The following is a 14,019-nucleotide window of genomic DNA, read 5'->3' as shown; positions in this document are numbered from 1 at the left end:
TTAAGCACCAGCCGTTGTGCTGAGTCTGTTAATAGGAAAAATAAAGATGAAAAAGGAAAAAAATTAAAAATTGGTGAGAGGAGGTCCTAGTAGTTGGGGAGGGAGGGGTGAGTCATATTTATAGCTGGAATGGTTCTTGTGATCCTACTCCCTCATTTACAGATTAGGAAACTGAAGCCCATACAGGTCAAAAGACAAGGTAGTAAGGGAGTAAGTGGGCTGTCCAGGATTTAGTTCCTTGTCCTTGAATCTGAATCCAAGGCCTTTCCACTATGCTACAGGTACCAAAGATGGAAATGTTCCAATCCTTGTTGGTTCTAGAGACCTAGTAGCTGGGTGAAGGCTAGCTGTTTCTGCTATGTGATGGTGGGCTGAAGGCACTGAGGGTGTTTGGTTTGGAGAAGGGAAGACTGAAGCAGGCCATGATAGCTGTCTTCAACTACTTGGGGGACGTTCTTTCTGTTTAGCGCCAGAGAACAGAATTAGGAGAAACCAATTTGAGATGCAAATAGGCAGATTTGAACTTGACATCAGGAAGAACTCTCTAACCATCAGAACTGCCCATAAGTAGGATGGGCTTCTGGGGAGGTGGTAGATGCCTCCTCATTAGAGGTCTTGAAGTGAAGACTGGACATGCCCTCATTGGGCACAATGTACAGAGGACTTTTTTCCGAGCATGGGTTGGTAGTTGGCTGCAGAGGGACCTTCTGATTCTCAGTGCTCTGTGATTTGGAACTCTCCTGATCTTCAAAGGCTCAGCATCACTCTCTCCACCATGCCCCATTTCCCCCTTTGTGGGCTTTTGAGGCCTAGAGCTGAGCATGACAGAGTGGCTGTACCATAAGCATGGTGGCCCTCTAGTTGCTCCTTGTACTGTGGACTTCGAACTGGAGCCTGTGGGGATCAGAGGGCATAGAGTGTCATAAATTATAGACAGACTAGATGCTTACCAAAGGCCTATAAATGAAGAGAGAGATAATGAGGGTGTCCATGCTTCCTTGAACTTGGATGACTGGAAGATCTAAGACAGAAATTTCCATAATGCCAGTTGGTTTAGCCAGCCATGTTGTAACAATAGGAGTGATGTTTGTCCAGGGTTCTTTAATCTGCCATAAATCAAAATGAACTACAATCAAAATTTAGGCCTGAGGCTTTTTTAATTAGGAAATAAGCCAGTAGTTAAAAGCCATTTGGTTTCATGGGGCATAGGGGAGAATCAATTGTTTCAAATGTTCCCAATTTCAGGTTTTCCTGTCTTAGAGTCTCAGTTGTGGGAGGGACCTCAGAGGTCCTCTGGTCCATGGTCACCCCTCCTCCACTTGCCTCCTGGCTCTGCCTTCTGGGCTCAGATGTGATAAGTGAAATCTTGATTTCCTGGGAGTTGGCTATCTCTTTAGACAGCCCAATCCATTTGTGGCTAATTCTAATTGTTAGAAAGTATTTCTTAACATTGTATCCAAATCTACCTTCTGGGAGCTCCATGCATTCTAGCTCTCCCTTTTGGTTCCAGTATAATGGGTCTAATCAGGATGTCTCTCTGGGTTATAGTTCTGTTCTGTTCTGTCCCAATTCTACATCTGGAATCTTGTGGTCAGTTCGAGGGACCATAGTTAAGGAAGAATTTTGATAATCTGGATAGGGAAAGCAATCAGGATGGAGCAGTGGTTGCTAAGTACTGGAATAACCATGAGGTGGGAAGCCTGGGGAAGAAAAGGACAAAGAGGAAGCAAGGAGGTTGGATAATCCACAGGTTACATAGCAAGTTCTCAGTGAATCAATGGTAGTTATCACTCTAATATGAATGAAATCTCTTAGAAAACCTCCCCTTTCGGTGGGGGTCGTATTCTTTCAAATGAATTGCCTTTATATTTTGTTTTGACATTGCCTTAATTTCCTTCTGTATACTTTCCTTTCCTCCTTCCCCCACAAAGCTATCCCTTATAACAAAATTTTTTTCTTAAAAAAAGAAAAATAGAAGGGAAAAAGTTCAGCAAAACCAATCAATGCATCAAAAAAAAAATCTGACAATATGTACAATATTGGTGAACTCCTAAACTCTGCAAAGAAGTAGATCTTCCCACATTTCTTCTTTGGGCTAATGTTGTTCTTTTAAATTTTGCGACATTTATTTTCAGCTCTTTTACAGATGCAGGTCTTCCCACTAACAACACGGGTCATTCTGTATATTGTTTTCTTGGTTCTGCTCACTCCACTCTGCATCTGTTCATGTTAGTCTTTTTGTGCTTCTCTGTCTTCACCATATCCATCCTTCCTTATATATTCCATTATATCCATGTATCGTGACTTATTTGATCATTCCACAGTTGATGGTCATCTACTTTGTCTCCAGTTCTTTACTACCACAAAAAATGCCGCTATAAATATTTTGATTTGTATGGCCCTTTTCTATCTGTCAGTGACCTCTTTGGGGTATATGCCTAGAAGAGAAATTTCTGGGTCAAAGGATATGGGCATTTCAGTCACTTTATTTGCCAAATTCCAAATGGCCCTCCAGAATGGTTGGACCAATTCACAGCTCCACCTACAATGCATTCGTGTGCTTATCTTGGAAACCTTTTAAGAAGTTTTGGGTAGTGGGCAACTTGTTGTACTGGAAATAAGACTGGCTTTGGAGTGAGAGAACCTCAGCTCATAATCCTGGTTCTTATTTAACAAGTAATATTCTCTGTCTTTGCCACAGTCTCACTCTGTGTCAAATGAGGGGATTGGATTGTGATGATTTCCAAAGTTCTTTTGATTTATTGTCCTGTGATTTTTTTTTTGTTATTGTTGTTGACTTTGTGTTTTTAATGCTCACAGAAGCTGTTTGACATCCCTGATGTCTTTGCTGGTGCCTTGGAGCCATGCACCATCCTGTCTACAGCAATTCCTTTCAAAGACAAACTAAGATAGATCTGTCCTGGTGGACTGGAGGCTGGGTGCTTCCTGACCATTTGAAACAGAGGACCCTCCCCCGTGCCTTCTCTGCTACTGCCTCCCGGGGCCTAATTCATTCTGGGTTTGAGAGATAGGAAATCCTTTTTCTTTGTAGCAGCAGCCTCCAGGCAGACGATTCTTAGTGGATCTTCAAGAGGTATTATTCAAGCCTACCTCTGATATATGAGTCACTGTGACCCTGGAGATGTCACACAATCTCCCTAAGCCTGTAAAATAAAGACTTGATGATCTCTGAGATCCTTTCCAGTTCTTCATTTCTGATCTTTGGTGCTATGACCCTGGGGTTGGGGTTGGACTCACAGTATTCATTCCCCCACAGCCCCTTCCTTGGCTCATGTGATATGGGAGTAGAGGGGAACTGCTGAGACTCATTCTCTCCAATGGCAGTCAGAAGGAAGAGAAGGAAGAGGTTTCCATGTGTTCCCTTCGCTATCACCACAAACCCTGGAGGGCTATTTTCCATAGGTTTATGACCTCTCCCTTCAAGACAGGATAAAGTGAAGGATAGCCAAATCCAGCGTGTTCAGGAATCCAACCTTCAGCATCCAGAGAAAGTGAACAAGAAAAGACAACAATTGGGAAAAGCTCTCAGAGAGTTGCCATACAAATCAAATTACTCCCAGAGCCTTGCTGCCTGGAAGCTTCGTGGGTTCCTGCTTCCTGTAGGGTTCTTCTTCAGGAGGAACCTTTCTTCCAGTGTTGTCTGCTCTCTGGATTTATGCAGGCAGGGACCATCTGGGTTTTCATCAAACACCTTGGCTGATGTGTCCCAGCTGCCAACAAAGGACGATGACACCAGAAAATTGTTTCTTCCTTGAGTGTGTGGAAGAGCCTTCCTTTGATGCTTCAGAATGGATGGAGAAAGCCATGAATGAGGCAGCCAGGCCATCAGGGCTAATATATCCAACTGTGTGCTCAGGATGTGCTTGAGAGACAGTAGGATGATGCTGGACTGCCACTGACTTCCAAAAACTTCCTGGGGAGCAGAGACTTCCTGTTGTAGCCCCATAATTGTTTCAGACTTTGTAAGTCATGTCAAGGGAAGCAAGAAATTATGACTTCCCCATAATTCCTTTTGTCAGGTGCTTTTCCTTCCTGCTGTTTCTCAAGAGTACCTTCCCATGTACAGGACTCAGAATTCCTCTGCCAGGAAGTCAGAAATCCAAGAAAGATGGGCCACAGTCAAGGAGTAACCATAATCAACTTTACTCCCCAAGTTCCCTCAGTGAGAGTCATCTCCCAAGCCCCACGAAGGCTATTTATCTCCAATGTCTGCCAGAGCAGTGCCTTTGCAGGGGGGCTAAGGAGAGGAGCTGGATTAAAGGAGGTTGTTAACAGAGGCCAACTTGTAAATCCATCCAAGCATTCCCCCTACCTTGGACTCTCTCATCTGGTCATCCTGGCTATTTTGTACACAGGACCTTCCATCTTTCATCTCTGGGACTTTGTCCTGACTCTTCCCCACACCTGGGGTATATGCCCTGCTTACGGTCACTTCTTGGAATCCCCTGGGTTCCCTTAAGAATCAGCCCAGGTTACAACTTCTACATGAAAGTGTTCCCAATCTCCCTCACTGCTAGGGCTCTCTGTCCCATGATGGTGATCTTGATGCATTCTGTATATGTTTTATTCTTATGTGTGTATGTATGCATGTGTATACTTATGTGTATAGGTGTACATTTTTAATGTTTCATACTTATGTGTGTATCTCTCTCTCTCTCTCTCTCTCTCTCTCTCTCCACTCAATGTTGTCTTCCCCATTAGAATCTAAGCTACCCAAGACCAGGGACAATTTCACTTCATATCCCCAGTGCTTAGCACAATGCCTGGCACATACTAAACCCTTAATCAATACTTACTGACTGATGAATGGAGTGGCCATGGAAAGAGAGATCACATGATGGATAAAAACCTTGAAAAAAAAAAGACCTTGCTAAAGTTTGTAATGTTTCTGGGAAGAAGCTGAAGGAATCAAGGGAGTGAAAGACTGGAGTGACCCCATGGGAAGAAGTGTTTTGTGGATGTTCCCTTCATGTCCTTCACTAGCAAGTCACGGCATCACCTTCCCAAGGTCATGGTCCTCTTCCAAAAACTGGTAAGGCTTTTTTTCTTTTTCCCATTGAAATAGAGTTGAATTTGCAAGTCAAGGACTCTGGATGTTCCTTGGTTCCTGTATGGAGCTAGAACTGAAATTTGGGTGGGGTGGTTTGCACCAGGTGGGATCAGGTTAGGGTATTTACCCCCTGTGCTGAAAACTTAGAGAAAGTCAGAAAGCATAGATCTCCATCCATAAGAAAGTCTTTTCTTTAAAAATCCAAGACACGACCCCCCAAACTACAGTATTCCGATTAGATTAGATTAAGTGATATAAGACCTACAAGATGAAATGGAAAATAGAAAAGGCACAATCCTCAACTATTATTAAGTACTGCTCTTCTAAATCTCTGGGCTCGTCCCAGAAATAAATTGTGAACTTTGCTTGAGTCCCCCTTCTGGTTCAGAGCCGATGGTCCGAGTTCCCTCTCACGAGGGTAATCCTTCTGGCGTTGGGAGGGCTCAATGTTAAAAAATCAGTCTAGACACTTTTTCCTTCTGAAGGGTTAATTTCTTTTAAGTCACTTAATTCCATAGTACTCAAACAAGCAATTTTGGTGCCTAGGGAAAACTTGACAGATGTGTCCAGGGTAAGTAACAGGAATCTAACTTTTTAATGGAGTGTGGATTGGGTATAGACAAAGACCCTGAGGCGCATTTAGACCTTTGCTGGAGTGCAGAAGCAAGGCTCTAGAGGATGGAAAAACTTGCCTGGGGACAGTCTAGGGGTGTTTCTAAGCTAAATCCTGTCAATACTTCCTGAGAAAATGCAGAGGCCATGAGGTATGGTAGGAATGGTATGGGACAGCTAGGTGGCACCGTTATGCAAACAGTGCTAGGCCTGGAGTTAGGAAAACTGTGAGTTCAAATCTGGCCTCAGACACTTACTAGCTGTGTGACACCAGGCAAATCTTAACTTAACTCTCTTTGCCTCAGTTTCCTCACCTGTAAAATGAGCTGGAAAAGGAAATGGCAAACCACTCCAGTATCTCTGCCGAGAAAATCCCAGATGGGGTCATGAGATGTTGCATGTGAGTGAAATGACTGAACAAAGAAATGGAGTTTGGAGCCAGGTGGCCTGGGTTTGGTGGTATGCTAGACAATACTTAACAATTGGTCCTCCAAGAGCAACAGTGACAAAGATCATATGTGCAACACACTTTAAGTCTAATTTTTAACATTTTAATCTTTAATATTTTCTCCATCACTTTCTCAAGTCTAGACTATCCAAAAACAGTGAATCAAACTTTGATTTGTAATGTCTGATGATTTTGGGGATGTAAAGGTTCACAGTGAAAATTTTAAAATTAGCTTTCCTGAGCTTGTATAAGAGGGCTATATCTAGTCCATGCCTGCCTGGGTTCTAGGCGTGGCTCTCCTCTTACTCTCCAACCACATGGCTTTGGAATGAGCCATTTTGCTTCATTGGGACTCCCTGGGTTTTCCCATCCATGAAATGGGAGTGTCGGATCAGCTGACCTCTGAGGTTTCTTCCAACTCTAGACCCAGGATCCTATGATTTCTCGAGCCCTTTTCAACTCTTGATCCCTTGAGAGAAGGATCTGCCTGAGCATCTTGCCCAGGAGGTGCTTAATAGATGATATCCAATGGGGCTGCAAGGATAGCATCCTCATTACTAGGAAAAGTTCTGCCCCAGGAGCCATGGCCTAACTCACCGTCTACTTCAATAGGCTCCCCTGGCCTCCTGTGCAAATGTTTCCTGGTGCTGTGGGGCTACCCTGGGATCCTCAAAGATCATGCCAGCAGAGCCATTGGTCTAGCAGGTCTTGATGATGATGGGAATTCCTGTGAGGTATAAAGCATTCTAAGGTTTGCAAGGCCCTTTACATACATCATTTCCCATGGCCACAGCAGACAAGGTTTCAAGCATGGACCCAACAACAGAATTTGGGCCTCTTCTTTGAAGCCCAGACCAGCCAGGTCTGGAGACCATTACCTCCAGAAGGTTGACTGGCCACTGGGGAATGACTTTGAATTCTAGATACTCCAGTTCATAAAGAGAGTCTCCTAAGGTAGGACTGAAACCTTCGCTGATGGAGGCAGTGTCCACAATGGCCAAATCCACAATTGTTTGGGGTATTCAAGTATAAGTGACCAGGGAGGGGATTGTTGACCTATAGCTGGAAGGGACTTCAAAATGCATCTAGCCCAATCCTTTCATTTCACAGATATGGAAACTGAGAAGGAAATGAACTGTCCAAGGTAACACACAAAAACATAGGCTTAGAGCTGGAGGGATCTTTGAGGTCATTGAGTCCAACCCCCTCATTTTTCAGAAAAGGAAAGTGAGGCTTAGAGAGTTTCAATGACTTTGGATCATAGATTTAGATCTGGAAGACATTGCAGAGACCATCGAATTGTATCATAGGTTTCAGGTTGGAACAGGCATCAGAGACAAATCATTTTGCAGAAGAGGAAGTAGAAGCCTTGGGGCGCTACCCAAGTGTGAGGTCACACAAGTAGTAAGCATCAGAGCTTGGATTAGAACTCAGGTGTCTTGACCCCTTCTGGGGCACTCAACTAGGCAATATTGTCTTCTGAGATGGAGAGAACATCCACATTGGAGGGACCACAGATCCAAATGGTGCTCCTGCAGATTCGTGGCTGACAATAATAATTTTTAAGAGTAATAATGAAGAAGTGGAGGGTGGGGATGGGGAGAGGTGAACAGTGTGAAGTATATTCACTGAGCTCCTGTGGGTTGCTGAGCCATCGAGGAAGGACAAATATTTTATCCATCGTCATCACCAGGTGCGGCCCCTTTTATGGAAGTCTTTAGCTGATTCTACCTTGATGCCACTCCCTGACAAGGAGCTGGTCCTTGCTCCCCATAGTCAAAGATTTACGATTCAGAGAGCAGAAGATAAATGATTTTGGCTTCTGGATGCTGTAAGAGCAGATTTTTTTAGATCATATGGTTAAAATTGATCTCCCCATTGACTTTTGTACAGGGCAGTCCAAACTAATGATGTTAGGTAATCAATGGGGAGAGGCCGTGCATGAAGAATTAAGATCACAAATCATGGGTTGCTGTGACAGAAGGCTCTGAGCAGCAAGAAATCCACGAGCACAGGTCAAGGCCCAAAGAGACGAGGTCTAGATGCTCTTTCCTTGGTTGTGGCCCCATGTCCGGGAGATGGGAGAGGGTCTGGCCCACAGCAGGCATTGTACTCTCACAGGGACACCTGGGCTTACATAGTCCTACCTTTGACTCAAGTTACCATAACCTTTCTGATGATGGCATTATGTTTGCCAAGGGAACCTGGATTTTCTTGCTGTGGAAGCGCTTTCTGCTTTCTAGGTTAGCAACAGTGATCTGCAGTGGTAAGAGTTTTGCCTTTGGAATTAAATAACCTTCACATTCATGTACTTTTCCTATAAAAATATACTCAATTATTGAGTGATTTGTGATCCCAAATTTGGGAGTTCCCTTCAATGATGCAGATTATAGCCCCTTAATGCCTGCCTAGCCTGCATGACATATAATATGTTAAATTTCAAAAAAGTAAAACCATAGCATATTGATGAAACTAAATACTATGGCAATCATCTAAGATAGAGGAAACAAATGCAGTGATTAATTAAAAAAATAACCAGGGAGGCGCAATCCTCAAATTTCTGTTCTTATTAATTGCTGTCCTTATTGTTGCTTATTATTATTAATTGATATAGTTAATTAATTAATTAATTATTATTATTATTATTATTAATTGCTCTTGTATTCACCCCACTATAAGGTACAAACTTAATCTGAATTTTTTCAGGGTCAAAAGACTCTGTTTTATGTTGACTCTGATGGACAAGGATTCAAATCCCAAATTCGTAGCATACTAACTGTTAGTGTGGGCAAGTCGCTTGCCTGTTTTGGGCCCCAATTTCTTGACCTATAAAATGAGGGTGTTAGTCTAGATTACCTCTAAGATCCCTTCTGGCTCTAAATCAATGATTCTGTGAACTTTTCCTCTCCTAGGGTGTGGAAGTTCATCATAATATTTTTCCAAACCATGCTGCCTGATCTTCTCAAACTCACCCACCTTCCACTGGAAAAGCCAGACCTGAATTTTGGGCTCTGGTAGGGGAATTTTCACTTTATTTTGACTAGATCCAGGTCCCCACCTTACTTCCTGGCCATTTTGAAACTGTGTTGGCACATGTGGACCCCCCTCTCATTTTTTCTCTCCCTACCCCCTGCCAATTTTATATGTTGTCTTCCCCTTTGATAATGGAAGCTCATTGACAGTCATGCTTGCTTGTATAAGTATCTCTAGCACTTAACACCATTCTTGGCACACAGTAAGTACTTAATAGATGCTTTTTTACTCATTCATTCAAGCTTCTGGTTGCTATCATTTCTTTCTGTTTATATTGGCATTAGGGGACCAGTCTTGGCACATAGTAGGTGTTTAAAAAATACTTGTTGATTGTTCTCACTCTGAGTTGTAAGTCACTGTGGGTGCCCTAGTGAATGAATGAATGAAAAAGCATTTATTAATTACTTACTATGTGCCAAGCTCCCAGCCAGGCTCATTCCCAACCTCCCACATATGCTCAGGCCACCAGTTGTAACCATCCCAAAGCATTTGGATCCATGAGACCTTCCCTCACTTCCCACCAAACATGTGGAGAAAGCTCCAAGGTTATTAAATGTGGCCTCATTACTCAGCCCATGGCTCTGTCCCACTCTCCCTCCCATCGTAATGAGGTCTGATTTATTGTGGTCATTATTCGGGCATTACAGGTCACAAAATAACATGCTGTGCCCACACATGTCTTCCGAGCTAATAAATATCCCGCTTGGGAAACATTCTTGGAGGCAGTGAGCCTCCATTTTGCGCTGGTCACTTAAGTTGCACTAATTGAGGGAAAACAGGTTGCCTGTTGTTGGAAAAGCCCTGGAAGCAGAGAAAGATGGGAAAAAACAATGCTTTCATTGACAAGGTAGGAAAGGCGAATGTCAGGCAGTATTGAGAGGAGATGTTTCCAGGAGAAGATTCTCAGAGATAAGCTTAGAATCAGCATACTGGCATCTACTAATAAGAACTCCAATGATGAAGAGAGGTGTGGCAATGCAGAAACCTCCCCTCTAAGATTGGCAGGGTCTTCAGGAGACACCCTGGGTTGAGGGGCCACCCACATCCATTCAAAAAACATTTATGCTTACTAACATTTCTACACATTGCGTTCCAGGCGCTGTCCTGGGCTCTGAGGTTAGAAACACAAAAACAGAACAATTGGGTCCCCAAGGAGCCTATTTTTTTTTGCTGGGAGGATTATTATGGGATCGTAGATTTAATCTAGTCCAACTCTTTACTTTACAGATGAGGAAACTGAGGCCCATGCATGAAGTTGAGGTGAGTTGCCCAAGGTCAGATGGGTAGTAAGTACAAGAAGGGAGATTCGAACCAAGGCCTTCTGACATAAGTGTTCTTTACCATGCGGCCTCTCTAAGTAGACAGACAGCTCAGTAAAAATGCCCCAGGGAATAAAATCTGCCGGTTTTCGGAACACTTTATATATAGCTGAGTCTCATAACAGCACTTACTGTGAGCCTCCTTTTGGAAGTTGGAAGGTTTGGTTTGATGTAGTGGAAAATATGTTGATTCTGGAATTCCAAAACCTGGGTTCAAATCCTGCCTCTGATACCTACCAGCTATGTGGCCAAGGCAGTGTGGTATAGTGGTTAGGGTACTAGACTTGGAGTCAGGGAAACCTGAGCTCAGATCTCCCCTCAGCCACTTGCTACTTGGTTGATATTAGACAAATCAGTTCCTCTGCGTGGGCCTCAGTTTTCTTATCTGTAAAATGAAAGGGTTGGGCTAGATGGTTTCTGAGGTCCTCCTACCATCTGTCAGAAGGGACTTTAGAGACCACTTAGTCCATCCCCCTCATTTTGCAGATGAGGAAACTGAGGCACAGAGAGTTTCCAAGGGTAGATTTGATGCTGGGTCTTCCTACCTCTAAGTCTACACTCACTATTCCACTATTCCACACTGTCTTGGCCACACAGCTAGTAAGTGTCAGAGGCAAGATTTGAACCCAGGTCTTATTTGGCTTTGAGTTCCACGCTTTATCCTCTCTGTTCCCTCTTAAGGTTGAACCTGAACTAAAGGCTCAGAGGGAGACATTGGATGGAAGAGGTCAAGAGATTCAAAAGAACACGACTTCCTTTGTTCTCTGACCTGGAAAAAACTGGGTTTTCCAACAAGCTGGTGGGAAAGACATTTAAAAAGGAATAACCTTCTATGTAGAGCCTCAAAAGCCCAGTGTGCTGGGGGTCAGTGCAGTACCTTGCACATAGTAAGCGCTGAACCCACTAAAGACACGATCACACTGCAAAGAAAAGACCGCATCCATCAGTAATGGGCAAGCCCTATACATCGAGGATTTCTCTATTAATTAATTCAGTTTTAATTGCAATACATTTTTAGAAGGCTTATTTGCCTTAAGGAAGACACTAGGGATTAAGAAAACGGGATTAAAAATAATACCTTTCCCTAATCCATAATACATAGTGCAGAACTGATGAAGACGAAGCAAATCTGCTAAGATGTCTACATTATTTATAAGAATAATTTAGGATTATTTGCTACCTAGAAATTTTGTTGGCCTATTTTAAAAATTACAGAAATTAAATGAAATCAGGCTCCTTGAATTATCCATGAGAGCCGGCTTCTTGCAATCGATACCTCAAACATTTCAGGTTGACACTACATCTCAGGACTATTTTCTGACTTAATAAGATTAGAAATAATAAACTGAGATTATTTCTTGGTGAATTGGGGCCTCTGACCTGGTAATTTAACGCTTTCATTCTTGCACCAGAAGAAGGAAGGGATACCTGGTGCATTCCATCTAATCAAGACTACATTCTGTCCAATGGGCGGCCTAAAATTTCTCCTCTCTCTTTGAAGAGACGCAGCTGTAAATCTCATGTTAGATTGGGAAATCTCTTTGCCATTTTTTATCTTTAGAGTAAAAATTCCCCCATTGTAGGTATACAGTGGGAAAAAGTCAGGGTCAGAGTATATGTTATAGACCTTCTATTACGTTGTTGGTGGAATTGTGAATAGGTGCAATCTTTTGGGAGAACAGACTTGCTTTACATAATGAGTCAGAAATTTGGTCATACTGTTTAACCCAGTGATCCCACTACTAGGACTAAATATATTAAGGTTACTATTAAAGCGGGGGGAACCTCCTCTACAAAAATACAGTGCTTTATTTGTAACAGAAAAAAATTATATGTATGTATATGTAAAGAAGGAAAGATATATATGAAGAAAGAAAGAGAGAGGGGGAGGAGGGAGGAAGGAAGGAAGGAAAGAACGAAGGAAGGAAGGAAGGAAGGAAGGAAGGAAGGAAGGAAGGAAGGAAGGAAAGAAGGAAGGACAGAAAGCTGGAAACAACCTATAAGTCCAGTGATTGGGGAATGGCTGGATAAGTTGCGGGTTTTCCATGCAATAGAATGTTATTACACCATAAAAATGATCGATGTGAAAAACACAAAGAAATATGGAAATTCTTTTAGAAAGTGTTGGAGAGTGAAGAAAACACATGCATGGACTATTCTAAGTGTCCAGAAAGGAACAGCAGAATTGGACTTTCTAAGCACACAGAGATTGGAAGATCCAGAGCAAACTTGCTACAGTTCTTTTATTTTATTCAAGGTTAAATACTTTTTTTTTCCTTGCCCAAAATGGAAGTAGTTGAGAGTTTATGCTTTTGTTGGATACTTTATTCCTCATTTCATTTGTTTATTTGGTGGCTCAGAATCTTATTAAGTTGGTTATGAAAATGATTTTGTAAACCCTGAACAAAAAAGTAAGGAAAACCTTCACGAGCTTGACAAGAGAAGGCAGCGGGAAACATGGGAATGTGTTTTCAAACTATATTGGAGCATCCATTAAAACAACAAGACAGTGAATAGCGGCAAAGACAGAGCTCCCACAAAGTTTTTTACAATTTGCATTTGGTGAGAAATTTCTCCTTCCCTGTTGTTTTGCTGATTCTCCCGGAGAGAACCAACATCTGTAAAAGCGGCAGGCACAGAGGGGGCCAGGTTCTGGCCCCCGCCTCCAATCCAGCAGCTTTTCTCCCAGGCAAGATTTGGATGAGCCTGGTTTGAAGCTGCCCCAAGAACAGTGTTTTTCATGAGCCTTCCCCTCTTTCCTCTTCCTGGGCAGCATGAGGAAAATTCACTCATCATTTGCTCCAAGTGTTTATCTTGGGCCAGCCTCTCAGTAGCCCCCAAGACACCAAAGCAACTTATCTATGGGCTATATTCCCACAGAGTCACCTATGGTGAGAAGCTAATGGAGTCGCCCATTCCCAAGGCTGGGAACCAGGGCTGAGCCTGGAAAATCCAATGCAACTGATGGGAATGTAAAGCCATGTTCATGGCTCAGAGGGTCTGGGCTCAAAATAGGTTTAGTGTATGCTATTCAGGGAGTTCAGTCTCCCATGCTGAGTGCTGGACAGGGGTACATAGGATCAGAGAGTCAGAGCTGGAAGGGACCTTAGAGGCCATCAAGTCCAGTCCCTGCTTTTAACAGATGAGGAAACTGAGGCAGAGGAATTAAATGACTTGCCCAGGAAGTAAAAGTTTGAGGTGAGTTTTGAACCCAAGTCTTCTTGACTTCAAATCCAGTGCTCTCCACTGCCTCCTGAGGTTTCTGGCTTCAGCTGTCCTGTCTGAAACCTGAAGGAATACAAAGCTGAAGTTATCTCAGGGCTTTCAAAAATCAACCCTCTTCCTATGACACCAGAGATTTTCAAATTCTTGGGTCTAAGAACCCTTTTACATTCTTAAAAATGATTGAGCACAGCCCCTCCCTGACAGCTTTTGTTTATGTGGGTTACAGCTATTGAAATGAAAACATCTTAGCGTTTTATGAAAAGATCTTTGACCTTGTGGAACCCCTGAAAGGGCTGCACAGACCAAGCTCT

The sequence above is a fragment of the Trichosurus vulpecula genome, chromosome 5 (genome assembly GCF_011100635.1).
Source record: "Trichosurus vulpecula isolate mTriVul1 chromosome 5, mTriVul1.pri, whole genome shotgun sequence".
Classification (NCBI taxonomy): Eukaryota; Metazoa; Chordata; class Mammalia; order Diprotodontia; family Phalangeridae; genus Trichosurus; species Trichosurus vulpecula.
Note: the sequence above shows the minus strand (reverse complement) of the source record.